Source organism: Pinus tabuliformis, chromosome 5_1, assembly GCF_031772625.1.
Source record: "Pinus tabuliformis cultivar Carrire ecotype Pingquan chromosome 5_1, CPIR1, whole genome shotgun sequence".
In the NCBI taxonomy this organism is placed as follows: domain Eukaryota; kingdom Viridiplantae; phylum Streptophyta; class Pinopsida; order Pinales; family Pinaceae; genus Pinus; species Pinus tabuliformis.
In genome coordinates this window covers 75,337,543-75,361,364 of record NC_142305.1, presented here as the reverse complement: position 1 = coordinate 75,361,364, position 23,822 = coordinate 75,337,543, and positions in this window count along the sequence as shown.

Sequence of the window (23,822 nt, the reverse complement as noted above, 5' to 3'; positions counted from 1 at the left end):
CATATCCTTATTTCTTCCTTCTGTTTCTTTTCCTGAACCACTATTGGGCTTACCCAATCATATTCCTCCACTAGTTCAATAATTCCTACCGTGAGCATCTTATCTAACTCAACGTGAAACCTTTCCTTATACTTAGGATTAAGGTAGTAAGGTCTTTGTTTTACAGGTTTCGCGTCCAGTTTCAGGGTGATCTTCATGACACCCAGGTCTCCTATTATCCCTTTTAAATTAGAAAACTTCGTGGGGAACAAATCCTGATATTTGGGGAGGAGCTCAGTGACCTTGTCTACTATCGCATCATCCCAATAGTCCCCAATCTTTTCCATTATGATCCTTGGGTTTTAATTTCAGATCTTGCATCGATATATTTTCAGCGATATGATCTAAATAAGTTAGGGTTTTTGCAAGCCCTAGAATTCCATCTCAAATAGGTCATCGTGGAATTTTTGCTATAGTTTTTTTTCCACGGAGGCTGATATTCTGAAATTAAAATAAAATTGAGACGAAATCCTAGTGAAGCTTGGGTACGAATTTCATATCTCGTTTCACTATATTTTTGGAGATACAGTCCAAGACATTTAGGGTTTCTGTAGGCTCTCGAATTACATCCCAAACATATGACCTAGGGAAAATCGTCAAAAATTTCTCTCTGAGCATCAGATTGAAATTTCATAGGAAGCTATAGAAGGAAGATAGATTGTAATTTTCTATGTACTATTTTCAGGTCTGAAGGTCGAAATAGTAACAAGTGGCACTTCGTACAAGTTCGCGCTACTGAAAACGTATATAAGCAGGTCATCTTGGGAGATTAGGCATAAATCTTTCTTGGAGAATCCCATTTTGATCAGAGCAGTGGCATTGGAAAGAGGACGTAGAGGGCTACTATGGGTCACAATTTTCAGACCTTGGATATCCAAAATTGAAGAGATACAAGAGATTGAAGATCAAGTTGCTAAAAGCAAGAAAAAAATGTCTCGAATCAAGAAAATAGAAACACCTAGTAAGAAAAATAGGATGGAGGATTTGAAGAATGCAATCAAAGCTAAGATAAATAGTTTTATATGTGCCATGGAAGCTAATATCGATGGAAAGGAAGCGTATATGAAGAAATGTATGGAATATTTTAAGAAAGACATGGAAGGTTTGAAGGAAGGCGGTACAAAACTGCTACAAGAAAGGCCTCCTAACGATGAAAAGGCCCACCACATTCCAAAGGTCGATATGAGGAATTTTGATGACAAGGATCTCATAACATGATACTATAGATGGAGAAATATTTTGATATACATGATGTGAAAATGTTAGAAAAGGTACGTATTGCATATTTATATTTAGAACCGAATCAATTTTTATGGTATAAAGGGCTTTATTCTCATAAACCACTTGTCACCTGGTCAATTTTCACGGAGGAAATGATAGCACATTCTGAGGATACACAGAGAAGCATGTTCTTTAGCCAATTGATAAATCTCAAACAAAAGGGTTCAATGGTAGAGCACATTGAGGACTTCCAAAATTTTAATATAAGGGTATACTCTAGAGAAGCAGAGGATTGATGTTTTCATAGGGGCTTTAATGGATAAAATTCAACATGAACTTAGTCTTTGGGAACCTAATTCATTAGAGAAGGCATTCAGGTTGGCAAGAAAAATTGAAAGAAAAATAGTGCAACAAGAAATCCTGCCAATCACAACTATAAAGATGGAAGTGTTGTTTCTCCTAGCCTTCCACAACCTACAAGGTTGACACCACAACAATTGGAAGAAATAAGAGCAAATGCGCTTTGTTACAATTGTGATAGAAAATACATTAAAGGTCATGAGTGTGTTGAGAAGAAATTATTTTACATAGACTTTGAAGAGGAGGAATAAAAGGATCAAGAAACGTCAAAAGAAGAGGATATATAATGGGAACCAACCCTAGAGAAAGAAGAAATGAATCTGACCATACCTTGTACTTCATTGGCAGGAATTACCGCTCCTCAAACTATCAAGATAGAAGGACATATCAAGAATAAAAAGGTTCAAGCAGTGAAAGAGCACATCGAGCATCAACAACAAGTTCTCCAACTTTTAACGGATAACCTCACTTTGGCATAGAATCGAATGAAACAACAGGAAGATCAATATTGCAGTAAAAGAAGTTTTGATGTAGGTGACTGGGTATTTCTACCACTACAACCATACAAGCAAATGCCCCTCAAGGAAGCTAAGAAGGATAATAAATTATTATCAAAGTATTATGGTCCATACAAGGTGTTACAAAATATTGGTACTATGGAATACCAATTGGAGCTTCCTGCATCTTCCCGAGTGTACCGAGTTTTCCATGTTTCATCCTTAAAGAAGGTTATAGGTGAGAAGATCCGAGTTCAAAAAATATTTTGGAAACTTGACAAGGAAGGAAAAATCATAATGGAACTTGAAGCGATCACGGAAACAAGAACTCGATAGCTACTGAATCGATCAATTTCAGAGTATCTCATTAAGTGGAAGAACTTACCTGCTGAAGATTCCACATGGGAGGATGAGTATTTTATACAAAAGCATCTATAACTACTCAAGCATTTAGGAAAAAACTTTTTGAAGGAGAGGGGCATGTTAGGTTTCTATACTACTAGTGTAACCCCTTATTGTTATTAGTGCAACACCCTTATTATATTGTTGTGCCCATGTCGTCCCCATATTGTTATTATTGTGCCCCAAAGAAGCCCACTATTGTTATTGTTGTTCCCTTACATTATTATTTTTATGTTGGCTCTGATTATATTATGACCCCTTAGACTCCTATATATAGAAAGGAGGTCTTGTCATTTATATCATCCAAGAATCCTTTATTTATGTAATGTAAAGGAGGTTAACCCCTCGAAGAGGCTGATTTCTAAGGCGTTCATCTTTCTTTTTTATCTTTTTGTGTGCTGGTTTCATAACACGCGGTAAGAGTGTACCCTCAAATTGAACTTCAGTTGGAGCAGCGGCGTAGCAATTGAAAATTTGTTGGAATCAGGGTCTTTGGTCACCTTGTTTTGTCCTCTTCACAGAGGCACATATGATTGGAGCATAGTGATTGGCTCCACGTCCTCGACATCCAACTCCTAAATTCCCTGTCAAAGTTCCTCTTCATCTAGATCTAGGGGAAAAAAAGGATGCTTTTTCTTATCCATTTTTCCCTTCTACCGCACCTTCTACAAATGCTTTCGGGGTGAGTGGTGCACTTGTTTGATGACTGACTTGTTATGCTTTGCCTTAGAAGCCGAATTTTTTGGCCTAGGTTTCCTTGGCGTTGCAGGTACTACTAATATAGCCTCTATGCCCGTGACTTTTGGAGCTGGGGCCTTAGAAACTACAGCCTCAAAACTCATAGGCTTAGATCTATTCTCCAAAGAAACTCAGCACAACCTAGAAGAATAATGAACTAGCCTAGGGTGCTTGAATAGACTCTCCCACTCTTCTCGTTGCATGCAAGAAATTCTTAAGAAATAAAGTGTTTCTTTGCAGACCAATAGGACATACTTATAGCGATTTTCGGATTCAAATCTGACCGTTCCCTCCATAACTTTGTCATAAATGCACCTTTGGCGGAATATTTTCAAAGATTTTCACCTTAATTGTTACTGACCCACTCCTCCTAACGGGATTTTCTCAGTCCAATCAGCTATAGTAACTCTAATGACTATTTTTGGGCTGGGATACGTGACACCCTCCAACATGGAATAACATCCTGAGCACAACTTCATCTAGTGTACCCTTGTCAATCTTTGTGCAGCCTGCTTGCTACCTTATCCTCCTAGTCAGGTAGTGTAGTTTATAGTCCTATGCTCTCTTGTAACTTCCTGGAGAACTAAGATTGTCCTGCAGTTATATAGTCATTGCATAGGGGCAAGATCCCCCGTATACAACTTCAACTGGCTCCCATTCAATTTTCATAGAAATGGTTCACCATTCAGCTTCATGCGCTGAACTATGCCACCCTCTATAATTTCCTTGACAATATATGGTCCTAACCAATGCATCTGGAATTTACCCGAAATTTTGGTAAACTTTCTATCATAAACAACACAAGATCATTTATCTTAAAAATGTGAAGCTTGATATGGGGATTCTGCCATGCTTTCTCACACTCGTTCTGTACTTGTTGGTGGAATCCCACTAGAAATTGGTCCTCCTATAATTCCATTATCTACACAACCCGTTCCTCCGAGGGATTGTGATCTATCATATTTTTCAAAGCTACTATACACAAACTAGGTACAATGTACTCCTTAGGCATCACCGCTTCGATCCCATAGACCAATCTAAACAACGTTTTCCCTGTTAGATTCTTACAAGTTGTCCTATAGGCCCATACTACTACAAGTACACACATATCCCAGTCATTCTACTGCGTGTTACAGACCTTTGTCAACGTCTTCTCCAAAAATTTGTTAAAAGCTTTGATTGTCCCATTCACCTGTGGGCGATATGGTGTGCTCTTCTGATGGTAGACCTGAAATTCATCTCTCATTGTGCTAATTGTTTCATTTAGAAAGTGCGTTCCCCTATCACTCATCAATACTTCCGAGCATCCCAACCATGTTAAGACATATTCAAATAAGAACTTCGTTGTAGTAGCCATTGTACAATCCTTGACTAGCTGTGCTTCTACCCATCGAGTTAAATATTTTGTCGTAGTGATAATGTAGCGAGTGCCCGTTTTCTTTCCAAGTGGTTGAATTGGCCCAATAAAATCATACACCCACTTCTCAAATGCCTGCAAAGATACCTAAGGATGTAGCGGTAGTTCATCCCTCCACGATGGTCTACTAGTTCATTGACATGCATCGCACGCCTTACAATATGCTTTGGAATCCTTGTGCAATGTTGGCCATCATAATCTGCATGCAAAATATTCTGCGCAGTTGCTTTCCCTACATGATGGCCTCTTGCATCTCCCCCATGAGATTCAACGAGAATACTATTATGCTCAAAGTTCGGCACATATCTTTGTAATATTTTGTCTGCCCCCATTTTATACAAATGTCCTGCAATGACTAAGAAATATGTTGTGCAAACAAATAATTCTTTCTTCTGATGATTTATATATCCTTCAGGCGCCATCTATGTAGTTACGTGAAATGGTCATCTGTTAATACCATAAAGAGTCACGTGTCTAACAAAAATTCATCCAAATTACTTGGTTCTTCACCTGTTTTGATCCTCGACAGGTGGTCTGGACCGGTGTTCAACCAACCAGGCTTCACAATAACTTCAAAATCATATTCTTGAAATAATAAAAACCACCTTCAAATATTTCCCCCCAACACAGGCTTGTTGACCAGGTACTTTAAGGCAGCAAGATCTATATCTATTTTGAAATGACCCCCTAATAGGTAATGCCTAGAGTTTTGCAGCATGTAGACCATGACCAACCCCTCACACTATGTCGTTGAATATTTTTTTCAGCCTTTGATAACTTCCTACCTGTGAAGGCTATAGGATGGTCCAGTTCTCCTTCGTCTCCCTGTGTTAATATTGCACCCAATGTAATGAAAGAAGCATCCACATGTACGTGAAACTCCTTCCAATCGGGAAATACCAGGATGGGCGTTGTCACATATTTTCTTTCACCACATCTAAGTCGTGCTAGCATTCCTTATCTCAATAGAATGTCGCATCCTTCTTCAACAATTTTTCCATGGGCACGTTAATTTGAGCATAGGATTTAATGAATTTTCTATAGTATCCAGTGTGTCCCAGTGTCGTGTGTGATTGCTTGACATTCCTAGGGGCCTCCAAGTGCACAATCACAACGATATTTGCAGGGTCCACCATCAATCCTTTCTTACACATGACATGACCCAACAAGATCCCAAAAGGAACACAAAATATACATTTTTTTTTAAATTCAGTGAAATCTAATATCTTCACCATGTATCCAACATAAGGTGCAAACTTGCTAGATGGCATTTTAGTAATCCAAACCTGGTCCAGTCATTAAAGTATACTTCCAAAAAACTATGAATGAATTCTTTGAACGCTGCTATGGCTATGCGGGAAAATATTGCAGGCACATTCTTTAATCCAAAAGGAATAACAATGTACTAAAAGCACCTCCATTCTATTGCAATGGTGGCTTTGCTTCGATCCTATGGCACAATCTTAATTTGATGATAACTTGAAAACCCGTCAGTAAAATAATAGGCCTCCTTCCATCTTACATTGTCTAACACTTCATCTGTAAACGGCATTGGAATGGATCATGAACACATGCATCATTCAACTTCTATAGATCTATGTAGATCTTTATTTTTCCCTTTTTTTTCTTCCCTTGGACTACCATCAGGCTAACCCAATCAACCTCTTCAACAGGCTCTATAGTGCCTGCATCCAACATTTTATCCAACTCTTGGCGAACCTTCTCCTTATACTTAGGATTAAGGCGATAAGGCCTCTATTTGACAAGTTTCACATCCAGCTTCAATGTGATCCTCATAATGCCCAAATCACCTAGTATGCCCTTTAAATATAAAAACTTAGTGTCGAAGAGATCCTAGTATTCACAAAGCAGTTCAACAACTTTGTCTACTGTAGCATTGTCCCAATAGTCTCCAATCTTTGTGAACTTCGGTTCTTCCCCTATGAAAATGTTTACCTGTCTTGTTTTCAAAGGTGCAGAGATGTATGGGTCCTATACTTGTGGTCCTTATATTTTGCGATGCCCTTCTATCTCTGGAATATTGGTATTCCTCGGGTCTTCTTCCTCCTGTGCAGTGGTCACAGTGTAGAATTCCAATGTGTGGTGCAACTGGGTGCTCCAATCTAGTTGTGCCCATTCCATAGGTTCCTTCAGCATCCTGAAGATAACCACTTTAATCTCTTGAAGCACTTTGCTGATGCTTTCAAACCCCTCCTTGAAGCTGAAAGTCAATAAGAAACCTTCCTTCAATACATCCCATTCCGCAGTGTTGTGGCAGAGCTTTGTTTCGAGGTACCAGTTCATGGGGATTGTATCCAAGGTATGTTAAAATATATGTACCCATTCTGGCTATGGTTTTTTCCCCCGCACCTTAGTCCATTTTTTCAGGTGATCACATGGATCATCCTACCCACTATACTTCTCACTCATTCTGGTATTAGCATGCCCAAAGTGTAACTTCATCATTTTCCTGTAATCCCTCCATCTAGCAAATGTTTCTTTATGTGTGCCCCAACATCGTGCGGGCATAGTGCCAACTCCAATGCTTGAAAATGGTGGTCCTTAGGGGTTTCATGCTCAAATTCATCTAAAAACATATCTATGTCAGTTAGGCCATCATAATAAGGTAGATTTCTTACCTCCGATGAAACATAGTGCAACAACTTCGTCATCATATTGCATCGCAATGTAGAAACTTCATGTAATCGGTTTTTCCAATTCTCTAATTCCTCATTCAAGTCAGAATTGCATGAGATCTCTCGATCCCATGTAATCTATCCATCCGCCTTTGGATTGATCCAATCCTGATCTCGTGTTGTTGTCTTATATATTTGATCCAACACATCGTCACTTTCTACATAATTGCAGAGAGGTTCAGTATAGTGCAAGGAAAAGTTTAAGGATGGAAAATTTTCTTGAATTTTAAAACATTGGCGAATCTCACTAATACCTAATATGCAAACTATAAAATGTTTATTGATATATTTGTAAAATTATTCAAATTTATAATGATTTTATATATAGTCTCTATATAATGTTGGCGATTTTTAAGGTAAAATGGTTTTATATTCTAAAATTTGGGCGAATAATCTTTTATAAAAATTGGAAATTGGCGAATATTTTTTGAGGAAAATCATGCAAAATTAGCCCACTGGGCGAACATTAGCCCCTAAAATTTTCCATGGTATAGTGCGCTCCCTTTGCAAGATCCAGTGGCACTATGACCCTAAGTGACTTCTTTTTGAAGGTCATTTTCCTCTTCTTCAAATTAATGACACCATTCATATTAATAGCCCAATTGATTCCAAAGAGCACAGGGTAGGGATTACTATCATTGAAAAATACTATAACTTCAAAGTTTGGTAATGCACTATCACCTTCAATATCAACCGTCACACCATAAAAACATCCCATCAGAATGATTTTCTGTTGATTCACCATTCACAGCTGAACCAGAGACCACTGTAGCACAGGTCTCCCCATCCTTTCCCATGTTTATTTTAGTAGAACATTCACATTAGACCCTAGATCCAAAATTACCTGGTCCATTTCATAATTGCCTATTTGTGCTGTTAGCTGCATTTCGTGACCTATCTATGCCTTATGCTTACCAATATTTCTAATGATGCACTGTTGCGTAGGAGTCTTTTCCTTATTGGCGCACTTGTCTATTAAGCCTTGCAATCCTTCCACAACCTTTCTATCATGCAGTAACTTCATGAAAGTCTCCAAAAATGTAGTGAGTACGGAAGGGTCAACCACTTGTGTTGCACTGGTCTCTGGTGTCTTTTCCTGGCTTCTCAAGGTGGAGGCCTCAACAAAGCTCTTCTTTGCTTCCATGAATGTTTCCTTAGTGCGATTAAGGTCAAAGACAACTTCTTTCTCAGGAGATTTGTGGACCCATTCGTCTTCCTCAAGTTGCTTACCCTTATCTGTGCTAGTCATCATACCACTTCTCAGTACAATATTAATGCTCTGATCCTCCTCGTGGGGCCCAACCCTCATCATTTGTAAATTTTGCGTAGGTTGCTGAGGCCATGTTTTCTTATCTTGCATTTTGGCTATTAGCACTGAACACTCTTCTATGGCATGGTCGAATTTTCTACAGTATTGACAAGAAGGGTGTGTAGGATTCAGGCAATCTTGCGTGAAGTGCCTCGGCTATCTGTAGTTGTAGCAGATAACCTAACCATGATCTCTACTAGGTCCTCCTCTTCATCCTCATCCTTGGCCTTGAAAACCCCCACACGCTTCTCCTATGCCTTGATCTGGAGGCCAAGTTTCTGTGTATGTACAGTAAGTAGGCATCCTTTCCATCATTAGCTCATAACTTCGACAATGGCACTCATCATGGCCCACAGATTTACAGAAATTGCAAAACAGCTATTGGGGTGTCTAAGAAAACTTTTGAAGTAAGTGGAAGTTATCCATCACATGTTTCCCAATGACTTTACAAATGGCGCACCATAGCGCAACTCCTATCCTCGACCCAGCTGGTACTTCTGGCTTCAGGGGGACTAGCCCCCCCATAAGATAATTTTCGTATACTGGACAATGATATTTATCATTCCCATGGCACTTTCACTTCAAGCACCAAACCTCTGGACACACTTCTGGATATGTCTCCCTTTCTTTCTTTAGACTTTTGTAATTCTAGGTGCAGGCCCTCTAACTAAGAGTGGATTTGTTGTACCCGCAAGTTCGTATCGTGAATAGGTGATGCGAGTAGCCTCATCATGATCTCTAAGGCTTCTTCTTGTGTTGCTATCTTCTGTTGTAATAGGGGTATTCTTAAATGTGGCAAAAGCGATGCTATAAACCAGTCATGATGCTGGGTATCTGAGATTTGCATGTTAGCCTTCCTAATCTACCACTTCAACCTCTCATCAAAGTCCCAAGGTGTCTCATCGATTCTCATTTAGATCTCATTAAATTAAATTACCAACTGTGCCTCAGATTTAGGCTTACTATATTCTTTGTTCGGAGCTATCTTAGTCTCTCCTAATGATGCCTAAGGATTATTTGCGCAATACTTAATGTACCAGGTGAGCGCACAATCATGCAAGGCAATAGCTAACTGTGCCTTCTTTATATTATCATCGATGATTTGTTGTGCTATCCATACAACGTTCACAAAAAACCATAATTGCTTTGGATCTTCACTTCCTATTCCTTTGAAGATGGATGTCTTCGTTATGTTTTTCCATGATGAATGGCGGAGGTGGAGGCAGAGGTGTAGTAGATGGTGTATGCGGTGGAGGTGGAGTTGGAGTGGATGAGATATCCCCAGAATACCCTAAGTTATTAACTGAACAACGATTCATGGTGTAGTCAACAACACCCCTTCATTGTTGCTTGAAGGAGGTTAAATTAACGGACTATACTCTAGACATGATCCATTTCTTGTAAAGAATCTACCGCTTCAAGTAGCTCCGAACATTAAGGTAATAAAACTACACACTTTTCACACAATACCATTTAAATCCAAGTATTCAATGACCTCAAGTACTTACCTCACAGTCCTTTGAAGAATATTCTCTCCTCTTCGTTATAGCTAACTGATGTGTCAACTACAAATTCAGTAACAAATCCTCTCAGGATTTGATCAAGCTAGTGATCAACAACCTGCACATTCTTGTTTTCAAAGGCCTCTAGTCGTGGCACCAATTTTGGAGTCCACACTATAGGACTATCAAGCTTCCACCTCCCTTGGCCATCTGCCAATTTCGCTAACCACTCATATAATTCACAGGGATAAGTGCAAAAGAAAATGTCATGTATCTCTGTATACAGATATCTATTCAACCAATCGTCCTTTGACATGCATGGATTCCTAGTTTCTTGAGCTAAAAACTCATGAATCTTCTAATCTAACCACTTTTCAATCTCTTTCTTAGTCGGATTCCAATGATGTGACATCACACATCTCTTAAGCAGATCCTGGTCCTAGCAATGGAACCATTTTTTGGCTTAAGGGGTTTTGACCCTGTTTCGGAGCTAGTTGTGCCAACCAACAAAACCCTACACTTCTGGCCCTTTTGGGAACAACTTGCATAGCGCAGGTTGCAGTCTCACCAGAAGCAGTATTGGGGGATGCAAGAAGCAAGTTTCTGCATCCTGAGATGATGTGATGAGTTTTTATAGCGCAGATCTACGTTCACGCAGATCTAATCCTCAGATAGATATTAACTCTAGAACCAACCTTAAAGACCTTTGATTCCTTATGAAACCCTTTAATAATGTTATTCAGACCCTAACAAAATATGTTTACTACTTTCGCACAATTGAACAAGTTTTCCAGGGCTTTTGAGATTTAGATCTATGCCACACAGACCTATCTTCCTTATCCGAAGCTAACCCTAAATATATTTAGATCTTTGCAAGCATCATTCAATCATCTTATTAATCATAAGAATATTCAATTAACCCAATTCGTGCATAAAAGACACATTAATTCAAGAAAATAGTATTCAGAGCAGAATAAATAGAGAAACAGATAATCATAGATGCAAGTATTTCCAACCAAAAATTAGTCTTCATTAATCAAAATCTTTCTAGTACAAACTTCAACTACCCTGCGCACTCAGCTGCAGGGGTCCATGCACTCAACTGTGGACTCTTCCAGCTCTCCGCACACTCAATTGTGGAGCCTTTCCTTCACTACTTACAAGAACATACCTTCCTGTCTATCAACCCCTTACAATATCATTCATTCATTCATCTTTCTATTCTTATCTATCAAACGTTATTCCTAAGACTCGCTATGACTCAACTATTTATAGATTTTCTAATAGAATACCATGGCCCTCGACTCATGGGCGAGTCTTCAAAATCGACCAAAAAAAGCATCTAAGACCCCTTTGACTCCTATCTATCTGCGCACTTCGCATCCACATTTCGCGGAGACTTTACATCTTTTACAAAATTCTTTACAAAAAATTACTAAGCTAATTCAATTCTACCCTTGGGGACCCCATCCAACATATCTACCATATAGTTATCAGATTGGACTCAGAGCTCATAATACTACAGTTGTCTAATGTCTACTTAGTTAGAATTCCAACTATGCTTCACATGTTCTTAAGTGTTCACTTTCTAGAAATAAACTTTGATTACATACAATATCAACACATTTCTAGAAATGTAAATACATTGACATATGCATTAATCAAGTTTTAGATAGACATTTGGGACACCTGTAAATAGTTTCAATACACATCAAATCAATTGAAAGTGATAGTAGAAATGTAAGAAACACTGAATATATCTATATATAAATGTTTTGTCTTATAAAAATTGTCCCCGAGACACATATGGCCATGTGACCTATCATTTAAAAAAATATACATGTAAATATGGTAGTGTTCCTCCTAGTAGACTAACATGATAACATGCCATTGCATGAGCTATCTTGTGCAGTAGCTGACCAATACAATCTGTCACTCCAATAGTATGTTGTTGTAATTGGATAGGAAGCTTGTCGACCGTGGTCTCAACTATGCCATGTGTCAGCCCCTCCATACGACGCTCTACCTATGCAAGGATATCTGCTATGTTGAGATCCTATAGTACTTCTTGTCCTACTACAACAACCTGTACTGGTGTTGGTACCGGTTGTGGATCTCCTACTTGTTGGAGATATCAGACACCCATAGGTCAAACGGGTCGAATATCTACATGCACAAATTGATGGTTTATTCTAAAAAACATCAAAAACATAAAATGATTATAAAACTAAAAATAAAAAATGGTCAAAATATCTTACCTATTGCACCCTATTGTTCTCCCTCAAGAAGCACAAACTTTGGGTATCCACGGAAATCCACCCCTACATATGGATAACCACCCCCCATGATAAAATGCATGCACAAACATCTGAAGAAAACCAATGTGAAGCTCATGGATGTTGTACCTACATGGCGAGACATGAGATCTATCCACCTCATCATCCATGAAACTCTTGCATAAAAAGGCTCATGTAAGATATACTGAGGCCGTAGTAATGGAATCCTCTCTAGAGAAAATTATACCAAGATTTCTCCATAGCCAAAGTTATTTAGTCTCCCATATTTTGCTTTAGTCAGTTATTCTTTAATGTTGACCAACATTCCCTCGCTCCAGTTGAAGATGGTTGGCTCTATGCATTCTAGAGCATACCGCATATATGACGTATTGGCCACATGAAGTGTAGAGCTACCTGCCAATTTGGTGATAATGAACAAGATCATTCGAAGAGGCAGTCAAAAAATTTATTTTATGTTGATTTTTCCATGCTTGTTTGGCTCGGTTTGAGGTCTGCAATGGGCCGCGACATAATCCTTGATTGTTTCTCCTCCCCTTCTCATACCCGTGAAAGAGATCAAGGCACCATGTCTAGATAGACCCATCAAGAAATATTTGTCTTCTACCATTATCTTGAGAATATGTGCTCCTATCCTAAATCCCTACACTTGAACATCCCATGCACATATAAGATATTCATGTAATTCCATCTGTTGCATCATTCTAGGAATTTAGAAGAATTTTAGCAATCCACAATTTCTCAGTGCCTGGGTGGTAGCATGATCATTTTATGCATTCATATATTATTATTCATGTTCTCTTTCCTACCATATCAAAGACAATTTGTAGCAATGAAGTCTTGTAACATCACAAAGAGACTCATTAGGATCGATTTCATGAAAAAAAACTTAGCAAATTTTGAGAGAAACTAGTGCGACAAATTTTGGTTTTGAACCCAACGCACTTCCCTAATGGAGAACAATGTGTTGCAATGCCCCCTCCAGTGTTAAGGCTCAAGGATAAACGCACCATTTGACCTTCTAGGGGTGTGCTGATCCAAGGGTGCAATATTTGTGCCCTAGGGCCTCCAAAAACCTAAAAAATGTGCATGAAACTACAAAATGGCACCATGAAAAGAAATAAAAAGGTCTTAGCTCCTACCTAGAAGTGACTAAACTTGAAATGATCCTCTAGATTGACCACAATCAACTGCATATGGTCAAGGGTAAAAATCACTCAGAGCTCTAATGTCAAATGGTGAATGTGAAATGGTAAAATTGAATTGTCATTTTAGATATTTATGGTCATTTCTCCATTATTTTATTCACATTTAATGTTTTTACCTAATTACAGTTCGCTTTTATCATGAAATAGGTATTTTTAATCTATTTGATGGTGTTTTGAGTAGATTGGCAACTGCTTAATAGATTTTGTCGAGTTTTGAATTAATAAAATCATTTTGACCAAGAGTAAACTTTTATCACTTTTTCAGGTTCTGTAAAATTATGAAAAAGGAACCCCCATGGAGTTCTCTTTTAGATATTTTTTAGACTCCCAAAATACGAAAAGATTGTCGAGCACTTGTCTTTTCAAACTCGTTAAAGTAAATGAAAATAAGTGTGCTTAGTATAAGTTTAACCCTTTTCTAGACTGAGATAGACTACTTATGAAAAAGGAATACCTTAGTTGAACATAACTAAGAGGTTCTCCTGAGTATTGTTTTTTTCCTTTTCAGACTCAAGAGACTATCTACAAAAAGGAACCTTTGGATTTTTCTTTTTCACCTCTTTTTCAAACTCTCTAAACATGAAAAGATGTCAAGTTTTCACCTTCACTGGACTCGTAAAAATATCAAACATCGATGGAATTATCAATCATGATGGGACCAAACCACTTCTTCTCTAGTTTCAGTAAATATTCTCATAGGGATTCATTCGAAGGGTGAACTTACAGATCAAGCATATCTTATCCTTCTTAACACTATCAAAAATATATAGGTACTGACCAGTAATGGTTGGGGAAATTGGGAAAATGAGATACTCCACTTGTTAATGGAAGTGAGTCACTCTTGAACATGACCCTCTACCACTTCATCTCCATGGCTGTTGGGTTGGGAAATATTCTTGTCTTTTGGTTTATCATACCTTTTCAAAGCCTCCATTTTAGTTTTGGGTCAATGCTCCCAACTCCATTTTAGTGTTGCCACTGTGTTAAAGAGAATACATTCAGTATATATCTGCTACAATACTCTTAAGCCTTCATTCCATGTCTACCTTTCCTGATCCAGTTCCATATTAGCATCATTATAATAATTCTCCCTCAAATCATCATACCCATTTCATGTTGTTGATGGGTGATACATCAAGGCCCTCTTGTGATGGGTCGCTTCTTGTCGACATCATCTCATTATCTAGGAAGTTGGCTTATAAACACCCATTTGGTACCTTGGTGCTTGAATACATCAATGGAAAGTTTCCTTGCTCATAGTAATAGGTTTACATCATTGGCCTTTGACTGAAATATTTTGTGTGGTATTCGACATCAACTCATTCATTCACACCATACTGACTGTACTAGAGTACCTTGAGGTCCATTAACATCATCAATGGTTTCTCTCATCTCTGTTAACAACTTACATCATTTTATGGTAATAATATGGTGTCTACCATGTTTAAATTCAACTCATTGATTCACATGATTAGACTCATACATTGGTTGGTTGCATGAGCGAGATAGAAGACCCCAAATCTAGTTTCATCCTTCTAGGCTACGATTTCAGGAGTAATAGAAGATCACAATGTATGATGGCTATGATCATATATACAATCATCCATTCATGGGTCCATCATTAGTCATCTGTGGACATGTCTTTTGGTCATTGTACATGTAATTTTATGTTATGTGCTAAGCATTGGTATTCCTCTCGCACCAAAGATATCATGATGTAAATGTATTATAATAGATGATGCTCTCGTCAATTTTTCTTGATCATGACTTCTCACAAGGTAGAGCACTTCAATAATTAGTTTTCATTTTTGGATTTGTGCTTTAGGGGGCAATCTATTATAGGCAATTTTGTCACATCTGATCACTAGGCCTTCAAATGGTATCAATTAACATCCTTTAACATATTGTAATCATCCCTACATAAATCCCTAAGCATGACTCTAATGAATCCATGAGTTTCTACTTTTGACTGTTGAGTTCCCAAGATTTAAGGCCCAATGAACACTGGCCCTTTAGGGACCAACGTTGAATAATAAGTTCACCCTCTCTACACCTATGTTGATCACCAATAGGTTGCTCTGCCTTGGGGGTACACTGAATCTAGAAATTCTGGAAAAATAAAAACAATCCTAAAGCTTCCTCTTCCAGAAGTTTCTTGAGGTTATTTCAACCATTTACCTTTGATAAGGGTCTCAAATCCTATCCTATCATACCTTGAAGTTTTCACCTCTTATCCCTTGATCTCATCCTCCCATCTCAAATTGATCTCAAGACTAGATTGGTAAATGGATAAGAAGTCATGAACTGCCTCCCACATCTATATATTTACATCCATCCATGGGCAAGGGATTGGTTTTTCAAGATTGATTCTACCCTCATGTTTTTTCTTTGAGAGTCATCATTCCATGCATTTAGGTGACATAGAGGCACATTTTTATGGCAAGGAAATGACAAGTCAACTTGAGGAGCTCTTCTATAAGACTAGCTCCTATTTTTGGTTGTAACCCTCTCCATTTCTATTAATAAAAAGACTAGAATATTTTCCTATATATGGATTATTATAGATAGATGTTGTATATCTTTAGCTTGCTTTGTTTTATTTTGCAGGTTCCAATTATAGCAATCAAAGCTAGGATTGGAGTGTACGAGCCAAGGAAGGAGCGAAGCTTGCAACAGATTCCAGGTAGGACTCTTCCCATTATTCAATTACTTTAAGGAAGACATTGTTCCCTTTCTTTCTAGGCCAGTCCATCAGGCCTAGGGAAGACACTTTTGTCTAAAGTTGTAGTTTCTGTATAATAGGTAGTTTAGGGAGATTTGGGGTTCTACATCTGTGGCATACATAATAGCTAGCCATATCAGTGGTTGGGCAGTGGCCATCAACCAAATAAATACTATATTGATAGTTTTTCGACTCAATGGCGATTGAGAAGAGTGTGCTTTCCTTATACAAATTTGATGGGGGTAGAAAACAACACCTTCCCTTCATATCTTATTTCAAAATAATAAGACTTCTGTCATGGAAGCTTCATTAAAATTTCCATGTGTTAAGAAAATATTTCAATATGAAATACATCATAGATGCAATATGAAATATGTGGCAGGTTGAAGGAGACAACATGTGATAAGTTGAAGATGTAGGAGAATAGGTTGTAGATAGAAAAGTAAGTGGTAGACATGCATTAGTTGCATTTCAAACTTTGGACAAACAAAACTTTGGATATGAAACACTTCCCCAACCTTACCTTCCTTTTAGACTTTGGATATAAATGAAATATTTCCAAAAATTCCTTTCGTATTTTGGATAAATTTTTTTTTGTATATCTAATATGTCCTTGGGACACATGAAGTTTCCAATAAGACAGAGAAATCAAAACTTTGGTTAAAATATTGATAATGCAAAATTGCCACCTTAAAACTTCGGTTAAATTTTGGTAAAGAGGGGAATGTTTGGTAAAAGAATAGATTTATTTCTATCCAATGATCGAGCAATCGCTAGAGTCCATACAGTGCTGAAGATAAGGAATAATAAGAGGGGTGAGTGGCCATGCAATTAAGTTCTTATGAAATACTCTGCTCATTTATTTCCATGTTTTATTATATTTTTCTTAACTCTAATTATTTAAGGAGTATGCATTTTTGAAAATATTAAAGATATTAGATAAATTTACTTTATCCTCCATATCATAATTTCTTGTTTAGATTGTCTGTTCATATGGACCATGAACGAAACACAATGAAAGTAAAGGCTTCATTATCGTTATAATAAAAATCCTTGCTACTAAGTAATCCAAATTCTACTATTTAGAAGGGAAGTAATGTTTATGATAAAATTCATAGACTTAGTTCAACCTTTAATTAAATGTATTTGATACATAATGATGTAGAAGCATTGCCAATGCAGTTACAGGTGAGCTAGGAACTAAGGAGAATGGGGATGATAAAAATGATGGTGGTAGTGTAGAGTGAGTAACACGTACAAGTATGTAGAGTATGATATAATAATGGTTGATGAACCATGTATGAGAAGGATTTTCTATTGGAATCATGGTTTCAACATTGATTTCAACCTAGGATGTCTACCTAAGGAGTCAATGGTGGAGTCAATTTTATTCGCATTGATGTCAAAATATTTGGAGGTATTTTTATCATGATAAAAGGCTTGATGACATGTTTCTAAGGTGTTCCTAATGTTTTCATAGGATCTAAAGGTGTTGGAGAAGCATTGAAGACAAATGGAAAATTTCTGGGTAGAGAGGAGATGATTTTACTTGAGTTAGGGCATATTCTCTGGGAAGAAATTATGCACAAAGTGGATATGTGCTATCTTCACTAGGATGCCTATAACGTCCAAGTGATAATATTCTCTATGATGCCTATATCATCCTAATGAAAATATATTTAGAGAGGAATTCCCAAAATTTGCATGCACATAATCTCCCATTAACATTTCCCAAGGTATTTGCCCAAGGTTTTTGATGGTTTAGAGTCAACTTGAGTTGCTATACATTCTAGAAGGTGATAAATTTAAAGATAATGAGGATTAGTACTTTGTATTGATTGCATCTTTGATCATTGATTGTTGAAAATAGAAACAAGAAATGATGAAAATAGAATCCATAAATTCCAGTTTAATTTTTCGTTGAATTAAACTGAGAAATTAAAATTGAATTCTATTATCACAGCAACCTGTAAATAGTTTTTTTTTTGGTAGGTAAGCACCCACGGGGGATTTGAACCAGTGACCTATCACAAGGAGTGCCTTAATAGTGCACCCATTCACCATAAATCCAAAGCCCCATGGGCTAGCAACTTGTAGATAGTTAATTAAGTTTAATTAACATAATTAGCTTAGGAATTTCAAGTTGGATGTCTTTCTAAAGTCATGTATATGTTCTCCCTATATTATAGGGGTCCAAGATGAGTTAATTGTGAGTTGTAATTAGATAACTTAGTTTACTAAGTTAAGTTAAGTTACATTAGTTCCAAACTGTTTGAGGAACTAGTAGTGAGTTAACAGTTAGTTGGTGCACTAATGCATTAACTAGAGCTACTCCAGTTAACTGAAGATTCCCTCATCAAAAACTCATGCATGTTGATTCCGAGAAAGACCCAGTTGAGTCTAGAATGCAGGGATGATTTACTATCAGTTGTATAATTTTTTGAGTTGTACAAATGGTGCATGCAATCAGGAACTAAACCTGGAAGGGATTGTGTAGTTTTGGATTCACTGGGTTCCCTTTAAGATGGGCGAATCAACCATGGGAATTCCACAAGGAAATGGGGAATTAGAGAGCTAGAGAATTGGCTAAGTGTTGGCGAAGAGCTTGCTTGTGAGTTGAAGATTGATTTTACTAAGTGCTCGAATTGTTCTTGTGAGAACAAGCATTGTATTATCATCTTGGATTTCTGATTAATGCAATATATATAGTAGGGGTTTTTAGTTGTGGCTTTCCCTGGGGAAAACTTATTGTTTTATGTGCCATTGGTTTGTCTTCCTCTTTCTATTATTGTTTTCATCAATCTATTGACTTCTGCTGGTTGAAAGTAGAAGTAGATTCTTATCTTATGCTTTAGTAAATTGCATTAGCTTGTGAATCTACAGGATTTTATACATGGTATGAGAGCTGAGAACAATATACTAGAGGAGATTTTGAAGTTTTGAGTTGAGGGTTACAGGTGAAATTCGAATTTGCATTTCATACTTTGGGATCGACAGATGGCGTTCTACGGTTTGTGGCTCGAGTATGCCTTGGATGGAAGCTCAAATTATATAGCTTGGAAGGACATGATGGAGGCCGTGTTGGAGGATTATGGCTTTAAGGAATTCATTGATCAGGAAAATCCTAAGCCACCAACATTGGATGCTCATAATCTGGCCGAATAGAAGAAATGTGTGACAAGGGTGAGGCAGATAATCCTTGAGGGAGTTCGAGACCACATTGTCTCAAGTCTCCATGAGAAGGAAACTTCACATGCTATGTGGAAAGAATTGAAGGACATTTTCCAAAATATAAGTGACCAAAGGAAGTTGGCATTAAAAGAGAAACTTCCAAAAATCAAGATGGAGGTGGGCGACTCAATTCCAAATTACTTGACCAATTCCACTCAATGTCGTGATGAACTTGGAAGTGTTGGAATCACTATTGATGAGGATGATATGGTGATTCTTGCTCTTCTAAGGCTCCCAAACAGTTGGTGTAGTTATCAGGACTCTGTCAATGGTTGGGAGAAGCTACCAAATTGGGAATGACTGTGGTCAATTTTGATGCAGGAGGAGATCAGGATGAACACTAGAGATGGGACCTCTTCTAAGGAAGCAGAAGAGGATTTTGCCTTAGCGAGTAAGGAAAAGAAGGCCAAGGGCAAGAAGTCCAAAGGTGAGGAGGGTGGAAAGAAGATGGACTTGAAGAAATTCAAGTTTTTTCACTGTCACGAGCACGAGCACTATTCCAAGAATTTCCTACATAAGAAAGCAATCAAGAAGGAGCCGACAATAGCGACAATAGGTGAAGCGCTAGCTTCACAATTCAAACTTGATTTCACTCTCATTGCATGCATGGCCAACACTGCCATGGGAGGCATGTGGTATCTTAATAGCAGTGCTTCATTCCCTCTGATGGGGAATATAGATCTCTTTAGTGATTTTGAGGAGAAAGACCTCAAGCAGAGCATAGAATTTGGAGATGCTGAGAGGTATAGAGTTACCGGGATTGATACGGTTACCTTTTAGAGGGAGTCTGGATCCCCTCTCTAGATCATAGATGTGATGTATGTTCCAGGACCAAAGAAGAATATTGTTTCAGTTGCGGTATTGGAATATTGTGGCTATGATGTGGTTTTTAGTAAGGAAAATGTTTTCCTTAGACACATCACCATGGGACAAGTGAAATAAACCAGTTCACAGGTCAAGAACCTATATTCTCTTGAGGTTCAAGATGCATGGAAATCCTTAAGGAGAAAGGAAAAGGTTAGAGACTTTGTGGTTGAGAGGGAGAGTAAATTACCTCTCAACATGCAGCCCTAGAAGAAGCAGTCTCAAACAATTGTGGAGTAGCCACAATTGGAGAAGCAAAGAGGAGAACGAGTGGAGAGATCCACTCAAGAAGAGAAGAAGTAGTCTTAGAAGTAGTTTTAGACAATTGTGGAGCAACCACAATTGGAGAAGCTGAGAGGAGATCGAGTGGAGGCATCCACTCATGCAGAGACCTCCAGTAGGGGGAAATTTTGAGCCAGGTGGGCAGAGGGATCACATGCAACCATACCTCTAGGTGTGAGGTGGGACAATGTGAAGTGCTAGTCCAAGAGGGCTGAATTTGGGTAGGGTCCATTGAGAAGTTTTATCTCATGGACCATACCTTGCTATGAGAGCCCAAAGTACATAGTAGTGGTAGGAATCAGTGGGATTGATGCAGTCGAGATTAGAGTGATAGAGGCTAGATATGTCAGATACTAAAGAGCGTAGAGAAGGGTTGAAAACAATGAAAAAAAGAAGAGTCAACAGAAGCGTAGAGTTTTCAGTCGAAAGAGGCAATAACAGTCAAAGACTTTGATGACAGAGGCATCATTTTGATTCAGGTTGGATGTTTTCTTTATTTCTGGAGTTGCTGGAGAAAAAACACTAGAGAGAAGTGTTGCATGCAGAACATTCCAAAGGTTTAGGATTAGGATTGAGTTGAATTCCTTTCTTGTTGAGAGGGAGTGTTGAAAATAGAAACAAGAAATGATAAAAATAGAATCCAGAAATTCAAGTTTAATTTTTCCTTGAATTAAATTGAGAATTAAAATCGAATTCTATTCTTATAGTAACTTGTAAATAGTTAATTAAGTTTAATTAACTTAATTAGCTTAGGAATTTCAAGTTGGAAGTCTTTTTGAAGTCATGTATATGTTCTCACTATATTATAGGGGTCTACGATGAGTTAATTTTGAGTTGTAATTAGATAACTCAGTTTACTAAGTTAAGTTAATTTAAATTAGTTCCAGACTATTTGAGGAACTAATAATGAGTTAGCAGTTAGCTGGTGCACTAATGCATTAACTAGTGCTACTACAGTTAACTGGAGATTCCCTCATCAGAAACACATGCATGTTGATTTTGAGAAAGACCCAATTAAGACTAAAGTGTAGGGACAATGTACTATCAGTTGTATAATTTTCTAAGTTGTACAAATGGTGCATGCAATTAGGAATTAAACCTAGAAGGGATTATGCAGTTTGGATGCATTGGTTTCCCTTTAAGATGGGCTAATCAACCATAGGAATTGCACAAGGAAATAGGGACTTGGAGAGCCGGAGAATTAGACAAGTGTTGGCCAAGAGCTCGCTTGTGAGTTGGAGATTGATTTTACTAATTGTTGGGATTGTTCTTGTAAAAAAAACCTTATATTATCATCTTGGATTTCTAATTAATGCAATATAGATAGTAGGGATTTTGAGTTGTGGCTTTCCCCGGGGAAAACTTATTGTGTTATGTGCCATTGATTTTTCTTCCTCTTTCTATTATTGTTTTCATTGAACTAGTGACTTCTGCTGGTTGAAAGTAGAAGTATATTCTTGGCCCGTACTTTAGTAAATTGCATGAGCTTGTGAATCTATAGGATTTTATACATTGATAAAATGTTGGAGTGTGAAGCAGGATGGGTTAGACAAAGAGAGAATGTGAGCCACAAGAATGCAAAGATAATGTGCAAATCAAAGATAAGATTTGGAGCATATTTGAAAGGATGATGGATTTGTAGTGTATCGATATGTTTAACATGAGTGCATTGTAGATTTTATTGATCCCAATTTCTACTAATATGGAGAGGAGATATATTGATGTGGCTGCTGCTGTAGAGACATTGTATTAGATAGCAAATTGTTGATATGTTTGTTGTAGGGGTTTTATTGTAGAGTTCATTGTTGTAGCAACCATATGATACATATATTGTTTCTTGTTATTGGTGTTGCATATATTTATATTTTATTCTATGGACATATTTGTATGCTGCTATGATCATTTGTAAATGATATTGGGATGATGTTTTGGTTGAGGTTGTTTTCTAGAGGTTGATTATGTAGGAGAGAATTATGTTGCAGGTGTTTTATTCAGTTGTTGATGAGCCTATTGAATATATGGGCCATAGTTTGAAAATAGATTAGATGAAGTCCATGAGATGAGCTTGAAGGTTGGGGCCTTTAGTGACACACGTAGTGACTTGCTATTATAGGATGTAGTGATATCCTTCAGGTAGTGGCCTAAGAACTTGGGAGCGGTGGCTAGGAGAGACTTATTGGGAGTGGTGGCTTGAAGAACATATGAGCCTATAAACCTATGGGGGTAGTGGCTTCTAGTAGGTGGTGGCCTACAAAGAGTGGGACTGGTGGCTTCCAACAGGTGATGGCTTACAAAATTCATACAGGTAGTGGCTTGGTGCAAGTAGCAACTTGCATGATTGACAAGTTATTGCTTGTACACTGGTGGTGGCCATTGATCATATGTAAAAGAATATTTGGAGATTAATAAGAAAGACGAAGACGAAGATGAAGACTTTCAACCAATGATGATTTTTACCCTTTGAGTTTCCACCTTATATATTGTTTCTCTATGTGTGATGTTATTAATGGTTGCTCTATGTTTATATGCTTTGATGTTCTCATGACTATGTGCTTAGATATGCTGCATATGTGATCATGGTTGTGTTATGTATTGTTTATATATTGTGATGTGCTTCTAATAAACTAATGCCTGGTCGAATAAATTGTTTAAAAAGTAAAAAATTGATCATAAGGACAGAATATTTATTCACTCCCCACCCCACCTTCCCACCCCCAACTCCCACCCTCTCAATATTGTTCACATTTCCAAGAGTTTCCTAGAGAACTAGAAGAGACAATCACCGACAACCCATGTATTCTAGTGGATGGTGATTATTTTATATGTAACACAACCAATATTTATGTAGGTACAATATGAAATTAGAGAGGATTGAGAAGGATTAGGGCCAAATATCAATTAAAGATGAAGACAAAGAACAACAAAGGCAAATATAGAGAAATGAGTAATTTAATAAGGAATGCTCAATAAAGAGGAGACATAAAGAAACAATTCCTATTTGTATTGTTTAATGAATAATATTTATGTAGGCACAGTATGA